Source organism: Vipera ursinii (genome assembly GCF_947247035.1).
Source record: "Vipera ursinii genome assembly, chromosome: 3".
NCBI classification, from domain to species: domain Eukaryota; kingdom Metazoa; phylum Chordata; class Lepidosauria; order Squamata; family Viperidae; genus Vipera; species Vipera ursinii.
This window is the reverse complement of record NC_139516.1, coordinates 125122902-125135913: the sequence shown is the minus strand read 5'-3', so window position 1 is coordinate 125135913 and position 13012 is coordinate 125122902.

Sequence of the window (13012 nt, the reverse complement as noted above, 5' to 3'; positions counted from 1 at the left end):
CTTCATTGACTATGCTAAAGCCTTTGATTGTGTGGATCATAACAAACTCCGGCAAGTTCTTAAAGAGATGGGAGTACCAGAACATCTTATTTGTCTCTTAAGAAACCTATATGTGGGCCAAGAAGCAACAGTGAGAACTGGACACGGAACCACTGATTGGTTCAAAATTGGGAAAGGAGTCCGGCAAAGCTGTATACTGTCGCCCTGCCTATTTAACTTATATGCAGAGCACATCATGAGAAAGGCAGGGCTAGATGAATCAAAAGTTGGAATTAAGATTGCCGAAAGAAATATCAACAACCTAAGATATGCAGATGATACCACTCTAATGGCAGAAAGTGAAGAAAAACTAAAGAGCCTCGTGTTGCGGGTGAAGAAGGAGAGTGCAAAAGTTGGGTTGAAACTTAACATTAAGAAAACCAAGATCATGGCATCCGTCCCTCTCAATTCCTGGCAAATAGATGGGGAAGAAATGGAGGTAGTGACAGATTTTATTTTCCTGGGCTCCAAGATCACTGCAGATGGGGACTGTAGCCAAGAAATTGCTAAGCACATTGATTTGTGCTTTAGATTGTAAGCCGCCCTGAGTCTTCGGAGAAGGGCGGGATATAAATGGGATTAAAAAAAAATAAAAGATGCTTGCTCCTTGGGAGGAAAGCCATGGCAAATCTAGACAGCACACTAAAAAGCAGAGACATCACCCTGTCAACAAAAGTGCATATAGTCAAGGCTATGGTCTTCCCAGTTGCAATGTATGGCAGTGAAAGTTGGACCATAAAAAGGCTGAACACCAAAGAATAGAGGCCTTTGAACTGTGGTGCTGGAGAAGACTCCTGCGAGTCCCTTGGACTGCAAGGCGATCAAACCGGTCAGTCCTAGAGGAGATCAACCCTGACTGCTCTTTAGAAGGCCAGATCCTGAAGCTAAAAAAAATACTTTGGCCACCTAATGAGAAGGAAGGACTCACTGGAGAAGAGCCTAATGCTGGGAAAGATTGAGGGCACTAGAAGAAGGAGACGACAGAGAATGAGGTGGCTGGATGGAGTCACTGAAGCAGTAGGCGTGAGCTTAAATGGACTCCAGAAGATGGTAGAGGACAGGAAGGCCTGGAGGAACGTTGTCCATAGGGTCGCGATGGGTCGGACACGACTTTGCAACTAACAACAACAAGTCTAAGTTTGCAATTTCATCTTGTTCATAGCATTTACTGAAGAGTAGGAGTGGAGAGAGCATTAAGGCACTAATCCTAAATATATCTTTCTGGAAGAAACATCTTACTGCTGAAGATTATGCTTAGGCATGACTGTAGGGGCATGAAGTATGGAAAAGTATTATAAATACTGATAATGATGAAGAAAGAAAGAAAATCTCTTGCAGTATAATGATCTGTCATTACTATGCTAACAGAAACTCATCACAAAAGAAAGAGGAAACAGACATAGCTGCTCTATAAATCCAGGTGCGCCCTTCAGGGCAGAACTGAAAAATGATGGCAAAGTGGAGGCTGGGAAAAAGTTTTCCTGAAGTTTGCTTTGACTCAACTTTCAAATGTCATTTTAGTTAAAAGCAAGTTAGAGAAATTTAAACATCAATAGTGGGGGAGGATAAGACTAGTAAGTCATTATCACACCTACTCAACATTCTTTTAAGTACCTCAGAGAAAGTAATAGCTCCTATAGGACCTGAAATTTGCTCAAGGTATGGCTGATTAAATGCCTAAAATATTTTATGCACTGTTAATTTGTGGCTTATGTTATCTTACTGTAGGCTTTAATTAATTTAGATATTTAAATTGTGTTTTAACAAAGAGGGAATCTGTATAGGGGAAAGTAAATAATAGGACTATGGGTGCATGTGGTATCATGATTATCTTCTCTTTAGATTTATCTGATTGCGGGAAATCAGAGGAAAGTCAGAAATCCTGTACAATTTCATAATAAAAATCCACACACCCACGTAGGAATTTCACCTAGTTTTTCCATTCATTGTGGCGGAACATCAAAAGCAGTGGGGTTTTGCTTTTCCATCACTGAACAGAATGGTTGAAAAAAAAATATATTTTTTAAAGGTGCATCATTATTTTACTGCTTGGTTCAGTTGAATTTTCAAAAGGCTTCTGACAAAACCCTTCACAAAGAGTCTTGGATGGACCTAGCAATAATGCGATAAGAGGAGAGGCCCTCTGATAAATCATAAACTATTCAAAAATAGGAACCAGAATATAGGGATAAAATGAACAGTTCTCTCAAGGAGAAAAGGTGGGCCTTCCAAAGAATAACTACTGAACCTTGTGCTTTTTAATTTGTTCCTAAATGATCTGAAATATGCTCTGAAATTAAGAGTGAGCACTGAGGTACTGAAGACATATTAACTTGAGTGGTTATGACAAAGAGGGCCAGTTAAGAATTCCAGGAAGACCTCTTCAGCCTGGAGAAATGATTTTTAAAAAGGCAAATATAATTTAGAGTAAGGAAGTGTAAAGTGGTGTACACTGTGGCAAAGTGGGGGCATGGGGAGGGAAAAAGAGACTGAACAATCAGCTGAATGAGATCCTATAGGTCCTCCTGCTTGAGCAGGGGGTGGACTAGAAGACCTCCAAGGTCCCTCCCAAATCTATTCTATTCTAAATTCTAAATCAATTGGCAAACAAAGTTTTCTTCTTATTTTTCTTTTCCTGCTAGTTATCATGCAATTTGATGGAAGAGAATTTCCTTCAGCAATTTTTCCAAAGGAGAAGTGAATTTTGGAGAAGTTCCCGTGAACTTCTTGCACTAGATTTTCTTGCACTTAGTAATGAGCTGAATAAACAGTTGCATGCAAATGTCCTATCCCTCATTGTACAATAATCCCTCCTGTGGTCTGCAACCCCTCTAGCTTCCTGTGCTTCCACTAAACCCAAAGGAAAAATGTCAGAAGGGATTGAATTGCTAATTGAATAAGATTACAGCTAAGAGGGAGTCCTGCAAGTAACTAGTGGAGCAAACATCCCACCCACTTCCTCTGACCACAGATTTAGCAGAGAATGTCAAGATTGAAATATTAAAGGCACATTATTTAAATATTCCTATAGTAAATAGAAAAAGAGAGTTTGGGGAGGTGGCTAGAGAGATGAAAATACTCACCAAATGAGCACAACCAATTCATATAGAGAGAATCATGACAATAAGCACTGAAAATAAAGATAAATATATCTAATCACTACTGTTCAAAAGGATAGAGGTGAGAAAACACACCTAGAGGTTTCATATTCTCCTATGAAAAAACAATTACCATGTACAGAGTTTAGTATAGGAAATAGACAAATATGGGAGAATGTTATCAGAGCAGTGCATAATATTATGTCCAATGTAAAGGGGAAAAAATTCCTTGTTAATATTAGAACTTGGGACATCAAATTATGATAAAAGGTGTGTGTGTTTGTTGTGGAACAGATTAAAGGAAGAATTTATTTATATCAAACTCTGCTATTAAACCATTAGATGCAGTGTTGCTTGCTAACTTCGATGGCTTTAAAAGATGACCAGATACATCCATAGCAGTATATTCATCATGACTATTTGCAGGACTAGAGCAAGTAAGCTTCACATTCCTTACTCCAGGGTACATAAGCTGAAGGCCTTTCCAATCGCATGTGGTTGGCCATTATGGGGCCATGATGGAGAAGTAGGCTTTAGGACTCGCCAGTTAAAATTCTTATAATTATTGCTATATAATATGAAGTAAAAGAATCCTTACCCATTTTACTCAAGTTAAGCACATGACTTTATTTAACAGCTCCCACCAAAAATATATTGGCATTCTGTACTAATAGTTGAATATGAATTAGTAGTGAAAGCTATTAATAACACTGAATAAAATATAATTTGTGGAGTAAATGGAAACACCCCTGAATTATGGGATAAATAGCATTGCAAGTGTGACAAAACAGAGGCACTCCATAAATTACATCAACTGCATACAGACTTTCTGTGCTTGGACCAATCTGCATTCAGACCAAGCCAGAATACAGAATAATTCATGCACTATGAATCTACATAACCTATATCCTGACATCAACTACTTTTCAGTAAGGGGATGGGAGAGGAGAAGAAACAACAAGAACAACATAAGAAATGATAATCTCAACATCTGAAGCAGGAGAGAATTGCTTTGGCTGTGATAACCTAGAAAAGTGGAGAAACTGAATCTCAAAGCAATGTACTATAGCCAGAGGTGTCAGCTGTAATCTCATTTGACTTAAGCTGGGCAATTTTAGTGAAGTGGCTAGTTTTCTCTTTAAACTTCACCCTTTCTGCATTTTTTTTTCAGCACAATGCTTATTCTGCTTTATTATATCGACTGCTACTGCATCTGGATCTGTCTACTTCTCTTTAGTTACTTTTACAGTTATGATCAGAGTGTAATGCATTTTTTCCTCAGTGTTCTCCACATAATGATCCCTGTCTCCCATTGAGTCCCACAGTGTAAATGAGATGTGACAATGCTGCAGTGCAGTAATGTTTAAATTGAAATGTCGTAAGGAAAAGCTGCACGCTCCAGGCCATTGATGTTACAATACAGTGGCTCAGAGAGTTATAGGAACAACTTACATTGTTTGCTAGTCGGAAATGAAGATAATCTTCAAGTGAGGGGGAAAAACAGGAGTGAATGAGTGGCTGAAAAAAGGCAAGGAAACTTCAAATTTTAAAGTGTCCAGGTAATCAGTGTGATTGTGACACACACACACACAAACAAACAAACAGACACAAACATGGGTTATTTACAAGACAACGTATCTATGTAATAGTTTGGAAAAGGAAAAGATTATGTACAGAGTTGGTTATTCTTCAACGGAAAAAGAGATTTTATTCCTTTTCCCTTATTTTTAATAGCAAAGTCAGAGAGTGAGAGTCACCCAGGATTGTATTCGAAACCATGGAGAGAAACAAAAGGAAAAGATAAGTACATTCAGAGAAAAACATAGGCTTGCAATACATTATTACCTGGGAGAAGCACCTTATCCAAAACCACCCACTGAGAAAAAGAAGAAAAGCCTTGTGTGAGAAGATGGGGAAGATGGGAGAAGAAAGAGGTGACATTTTTTGAAAAAAAAATTGCCTGGCTTTTTAGAACGAGTATACACTGGGCAAATCATTAGGAGATCTTATGGCAAGAGAGCTAACAAAGCCTACAAATGGGAAGGCTGAGAAATGAGTGATTTGCATCGTCTTGTTTCTTAATGTGAACTTCCAATCTGGACAGAGCTCCAAATTAAACCAACAACAACAGTCTCTGCTTACTTCATATCCCCATTTGAATTTCATCAGGCAAAGCTCTACACTGTGATTATAGGAATCAGGCAGAAGTTTATTTTTTTTCCACCATACTTATCTCTTAAAGAAAATGGTTCCTGTAGCTGCTCTTTCACCTGTTATAGAAATCTTCCAAGCCAATGTTTCTCAACCTTGGTAACTTTTAGATCTCCAGATTACCAGGAAGGAAGAATATGTGTGTGTGTGTGTGTGTGTGTGTGTGTGTGTTGTTGTTGTTGTTGTTGTTGTTGTTGTTGTTAGTTGCAAAGTTGTGTCCGACCTATCATGACCCAATGGACAACGTTCATCCAGGCCTTCCTGTCCTCTACCATCTTCTGGTAGATTAAATTTAAAGAAATGTTTTATGAATTTCTAAGGAAACATATTAAGTGTTTTCAAAAATTTAAAATGTATATATATATATATATATATATATATATATATATATATATATATATACTCCCTTTAAAACTAAGTGATGGGCTATGTTTGCGTATAGTTACATTATGGAGGGAAGGGTACAAGGACAGGAAGCCTCTTTGCAAGTTCAACTTCACACACACACACACACACACACACACACACACTACTATGTAATAAGCTACATAATAAATGTAATAAACTTGTATTTCCATTAAAAGTAAATAAGTTTAAAAATATTGAACTTCTGTAGCACTCGGCCATCAGTCATTTTGCTCCTTTTAACTTGCAAACCTTGTGGGATTGACTCTGGTGTAATTCATAATGATGCCCTTCATAGAAAAACAGCTGCCGGTGCTCACCTGTGTTCTTGCCCAGCCAGAGACTGGGAGAAATTCCTCAATTTAGCAAACAAACTTAAGCCATTATTAGAAATGACAGGGGAACCTGATGAAATTGTACTTTCAATTGGAAAACAAAATTGCAATCAGGCCAACATGATTTCCTCGTGGTCAGACCACACTAATGCCGAGTGGCGAAACACGGGCAAATGTATTTAAAAGTCATAATGGAGCATTACCCATGCAGTCTTCTCCTTTTATTGGCCCTTATTAATATAAAAACTTCAATTTGCATGTAAATGTGGTCAACTTTCATATCATCAAAATACATGAGGCCCAGGAAAGTAATGAATTGAAGTTTGATGCAGCAATTATGGACGTTTATAAAGAATTTTAAAGAGGTCATTCTAGCCCTGGCTGAGAAAATGAGGAAATCAACAGGGAATATTGTCAATATAGCAACAGTGGGGGTGGAAGCCAGTCCCAGGTGCTGGAAGGCCAGATGATGATTAATAGAGAGGGAGTATGAAGGCACTCACTCAGAAGGACTGGGCTGGACCCAGGCTCAGTAACAGCTTTCATGAAAAGCTTCTTGCTGGGTTCCCTCTCAGCCTGGCTCAGAGATATGATCCAGCGGGAATAAAAGTAGCAAGCGTTTATGAGCCAGAGCTGCATGGAAGGCTTAATTGGGCTCCACATCCTTTCAGCTCCCTTCAATAATTGTTAGGCAGTTTAACCTTGTTTGCCCCTTACCCATCCTCCCTCTCCACTGCCGTTTCCTCCCCCCCACACACACACATCGCCCCACCTTGGCAAGTCAGTACCCAAAAGCAGCTGAGATTCAAATAAGGCGAACTGACTGTAGGGGCCTTGGCAAAACATCAGGTTAGTTGCAGAGCTGAGTTAAACAGCTGCTGCTTTGCATGGACACATTCACTGGCCTTTTTTTACCCTTCCCACCCCAGAGGTGGGACTATCATGCTTGGACGCGGCACCCAGTTGAACGTGCATAGAGGCTTCCAGTCCTTGTACCCTTCCCTCCTTAAGGTAACTATACATAAACATAGCCCATCACTTAGTTTTAAAGGGGGAGGGGGGAGAGAGAGATATAAATATTTACATTGTAAATTTTTCAAAACACTTAATATGTTCCCTTAGAAATTCATAAAATGTTTCTTTAAATTTAATCTCAGTTATTGAAGGTTTGAGAGCCATTAGCTTGCATCTAACATGGACTCCATTGAGTTTAAATGAGAGTTTAAAGCAGAGATGTTTGGTAGGCCAGTTTTGTCGCTACAAAGCACATTTAAGTATATTTAAGTGTGTTCACTGTGTCTTCACTAGGTAAGCTAGTCAGGACCCACAGTAGAAGAGATGCTCACTAGAAGCACTTTGAACTTCAGAGAGGACTTATTAGATGTCAATCTAGTTTTCACTGACAAACCCTACATAATAAGGGCTTCAGGCTGTAGCACTGACTGCCTATTATTACATTAAGAGATGTCCGAAAGAAGCCTTCAAGACTGTTACTCTCCACCATATAGTGGGCATTTCTTTTTGTTTCTGCTGATGAATGAATGAATATAACCAGTTGTAGGCTGAATATTTCAGTGAATGTTAGGCTTTAGCCATTATTCTATGTAGTTCCCGCACATTGAGAAGAAATGTCATAACTGAGTTGTTTTATTCTCTCTACTTCACATGAGTCTGACAATTTGGCCCTAAAATTTGTCTTGTGTAAAAGCGCTAAAGATTTCTCAGCTTCATCTCTAAGACAGCATCTGCCGCTGAATGACCACATTAGGACAAATTAGACCACCATCTAATGAGAGCATAAGATTAGTGAAGGGAGCTAAATGAAATAAAAGGTAATTTTAAACCATTTTAATAGGAAGCAAGGGGCATAAATGGTATTTCCCTTGCAGATCAACTGGGCACTTTGGTCATGACTGGTGAAAATTGGAAATGCTGAAAAAAACCCCGAACCCAAATAATTGAAAATGCCCCCCCCCCAAAAAAAAGTACTCAGTTCTTTTGGAGACGGAACTAGATATCAAAGAATATAAGGTTCTGATAAAGATCAGGAAAGCTCAGTAGAAAATGATATTTCTGGTAACTTTTCCTGAAGGGAACATGGGTTCTGGTTGTAAATCCTTTGAGTTTCAACATTTTCAATCAGTAGGAAGGGGGGAAAATGAAGATCAAGCAAACTGTACACGTGTGTTTATAGTGCGGATTTCATTTTAATTATAAATGGATGAGCAAACAGTAGAAGAAAACAAAACAAAACAAGGAGAGATCCACAGGCGCTTAAGGTGCCATTATTGACTTTTGAAATAATGTTGAATTAAAAAAAATATTCCTTTCTTATGAAGACTCTTTATTCTGCTTGATTATCACTCAGGTCAATCACTATAAAAAAAATCAAAACTGGAGTAAATAATGTAACAGAAATCAATTCATCTGGAAAGCCAGATTAATTTGAAAGACTATTGTGCTTCCACAATAATTCTTTCTTAGTTCTTTCTGCTTCTGCTTCTTGATTTGTTGTTGTTGGTATTGCTAGTTTTCAAAACTAATTTTCTATTATACCATTACAAATAATTCTGAGATTACTTAAATATTTTCAGTTATGTTAATTAAACCAAACAGATAAGCAATTGCACTCAAGATTCAGTAAATTAAGTCAGAAACTCCTCTTGCTGTTAGATAATTCGATTTGATGATAACAAGCTAGCAACTAACTAACATTTTATAGGAAAAATGATAATATTCCTTTGGTCATGCATGCATATTTTAAATTCAGAAGGTGGTATCCTTTCTGAACAAGAGCACTGAAATGCTGGAAACTCAACATTTCTTCATGCTTTATTTCTTTGCTATGCCTACAGACAATTTTCCTCCTCAAGGGATAGCAAACTAAATCAATGCATATATTTCTCAGACCTCTGAGACTCAGCCTAAACATTTGCAACTTTTGCTAATCGAAGTGGTAAGTGATAAAAGTGCAGCTGTTCTTATGAAAAAAATATATGCCCAAATACAGTGAGTTAAAGGTTTTTGTTTTTTTAAGTTATTTTAGCCTTCTGCTGCAGAAGTGATTTTTCACATGTTCAGAGAACAAATAATACATTTCACAAATCCATTAAAAACTCACCACAAAAGAGGCAAAAATAGGGCAGACTCTGCATCTGTCTTTCTAATATGATTTTGGAAACTATCAAGAACTGAGTTTATGTCAATAAGGGAGAAAGAATTCTCCACAGGATGCCACATTATGCTGTTCTGGAGCAAACTGTGGTAGATTATAGGGTACCTAGTCATATTTTACATAGAATATTGCACTTGTTGGTGTCCACAGATGAGGTGAGAGATAAATGACAATAGATATACTATGATTTCTTCATGCAAATGACACAGCTGATACACTTAAGTTAGATATCATGACAAGATTGCATATTATTTGCATGATGACATCCTAGCTCACAGATCATTATTTTTTCTGGCATAACTTTTTAAGGATACTATTATTTGCAAGATATTACTAGTGCAAGGTTACATAGTGCACCAACTAATTTCTTGTCAGGATGAAGGATGGGAAATGTGGTCAGGACCAGGTGGAAGAGGCTCCTTACCAGGACAAAGTCTTGTACTGGGGTGTGCCTACATGTGGAAGATCTAGGGACTCCTTACTCTCTGCCAGGTCTTTAGCAATTCAATGAAACTGAATCCAATGAAGACCAAATTGGGAAAAGTAAAAGTAGGACATCATTGTTGTGTACTGGGTTCTTTGCTTGAATGAAGAGAGGAGGCAAGTGAGTTTAGGCAGGAACATGCTTTTATTGAGAACAGGAATTGAACTGGGAAAACAGGGCTGTGATGCAGCTATTTATACACTGGCCTCTAGGTGGTGGCCAATAGGTTTAAAGCAACCTATTGCCGCCCTAGAGGCAGCCAATGGCAGCTCTGGAGACTGGTTGTCTGAGGAGCTGGGAGCCGTTAGCCAGCTATTTGCTTAAGCAACCTTCCAGGATTCAAAACCCACGTGGTACACTCAGTGAAACAAGGCCCAATACATTACAATCATGGTTTTGGGAAATAGTGGGTGGTCTGATTTGTTATTCATTCTCAGTCCAAGCAATACAATAAAAGCAGAGATAAATAATTATCTTTGCCAATTGGAACTTAATAAACAAAGGTGCCTGCTGAATATCACCACATCACACCAAAGTCTTAATTCAGTTCAAAATATAACTTGGTGGCTGGCTGTGGGCAAAGGGACATGCTTACAAAGCAATCACAGGAACAATAATTCATTTAGAATCAACATTAAAAAAATGTCCCAGGAAACAGAGAACCTTGAAACATATGCAGCTACCCAATAGCCTATAGTGAATGAGACAAAATTCTCAAGGAAAAGGAAATGCATGTCTTGGACAAATAGCTCCTCATACATTCAATAACAATAACTTCTGATTGCTTCCCATTTAGAATGTCCAGTCTCTGACTTTCTGACTTCTCAGCCAGATATTTTATATAGTATTTAAGGTGCCATAAGGACTCCATCAAATCTAAGTCAAGTCTTGGCGACTAGATGGAGAAATCCACAAAATTATTTTGGCATTAATACAGATATTGGTGGTCATTGCCTTTTTCTGAGAGTTCTCTGAGATTTCATAGCTTAGTTCACAAGCCTGGGATTTCCCAATATTATTCCATCTCCATATCAACCAAGTCTGACCCTACTTAGCTTTTATGAGATTTGCCAAGTTTCAAGTTGGGCTGCCAGTTGTTGTGTGCATGTTGTTGCTGTCCATTTTTCTGGACACTTTCAAACTGACCAAGCTGGATGCTTATGATATGCAGGAAGACCCAGGTCAATTCCACACCACCATTTTCCCTTCCCAAATGCTCCACGCAGCCATACCTTCCACCTGGCCAACAGAAGGGTTCAGAAATGGACCCTTGTGTCATCCCATCTATATAGCCCATTTTGTTTGGCATTTGAAATAGTTGAATGCTTGCAGTTGGGAATTCTGAAAAGCCTCCACAATGACACACCAGCAAGTTGTTATTCCCTTGCTTAGTTTATTAAGCTACATCAGCTTATAAGGGAGAACCAGGAGCCATGAGATGGGGGAGGCAAGTGTTCCTCTAGTATTGGAAAATGGCCTGTTGCCAGACCCTGAAGAATTCCAGTGCTTCTACTAGAAAGTCTGATTCAGTGTGCTGCCTGTAGTCCCCCACCTGAGGTGGGAATAAATTGGCTCAGCTGCCAAACAATGACAATATTTTGAGATCATGCTTTTAATAACTCATGCTAGATTTAGTTTAAACAGTTTGATAAGCTCCAGGTAATCCCCAGAGGAATGTCTGGGGCTAAAAATGGCTCACAAGCCAGGGATTTCCTATTAGTTGCAACCAAATATATAGGGTTGACCCTGCCCTTCGACATACAGATTCAATTTGTTTACATTTATGCAGCAAAAAGGTGTACCTCAAATTTTGCTAAAAAAAATTACAGCACGCCGAATGAGAAAGATGAAAAAGCAATTGGTTTGAGGATGCAGGCTTAAATAAAGTGCAGTTTAAACAGGTAGAATAAAAGAAATGGGTGCCTCGCGCCTAATCTGCCATTTTTCTCTTTTTAGGATTAAATGTATGCCTTTTTGTATTGAAGTGAAGAACTGTGGATGAACTATAATTATGAAAAATATGCATTCTTGGGGGAATTAAAAATAACTGAACACAAACCACACAAAGAATAGATTATCTGATCTCTTAAAAATATGATTGTGGCATGTTTTAACGTATCTGTTCTCAGTCATCAAAGGTACAGTACACCAAAAGCTTGTGTATACCAAATTTTTGGTTCCTCAACATATAATTAAGGGGCTTTTCCCATTAATTATTTGCTTTGTGTTTCAAAAGAGACTTATGCATCCAATTATGCTCCAAAGCTAGTGAAACAAATATTTAGGGCCACACTTCAAGGAATTTTTTTTCATGTTTGGACTATATATTTCTATAATATGTTTAGTTGTACGGCTTCAAATAATTTCAGGTAATGTGTGTAAAATACCCTAGCAACTGTGTACATATAGCTTATGTAAAGCATTTTTTAAATGCCATACTCAATATGGTTAAATTAACAGCATCGCAGCCTTGAAAAGGAGTTGTACGTACATATCCATCGAGAAATAAATGCTACGCTAGTCATTTCACTGGTTAATTGTTCTCACACAATTAAGCTTCTCCTTAATTCCAGATTGCATCTCTCTTTGATCACTTTCAAACCATTGTTTCTTGTCCTGACCTCTGGTGCTTTGGAGAATAATTTGACCCCCTCTTCTTTGTAGCATCCCCTGAAATACTGGAATACTGCTATCATGTCACTCCTATTTCTTCTTTTCTTTAGACTAGCCAAACCCAAGTCCTGCAGCCATTCTTCATACATTTTAGTCTCCAGGCCTTTGATAATCTTCTTCTCTGAACTTTTTCCAAAGTCTCAACATGTTTTTTGTAGTATGATGACCAAAATTGGGTGCAGTCTTAGTAGGGTGTGATAATATTTCATGTGATCTTGACCACAATTTGACCACAACTGGACCACAACAAATTCAATTGGCCTATGACTCTGTTTATGATGATGACAAGGTATGTTTTCAACAATTTATGATAGACAAAAAATAGAAGTGGAACTATTATAGTGGTGCAAACCTATGGGTCTCTGTACAAATTGTTTAACTCCAGTTGCCTATACAGGCATAGGACTTATATTTTTTTTCTCTTGATACTAGTACCCAAGATCAATTAAAACTGATTGACGGAAGCCAGAAAAGAGAAAAGAAAATACTTCATCACAAGATGAACTGTTATAGAATTCAAGATGTGATGAATGCCATTGACTCAGAACAGACCTGTTCTTGGAAATGAAATCTTTGTTGCTATCAGGCAGCT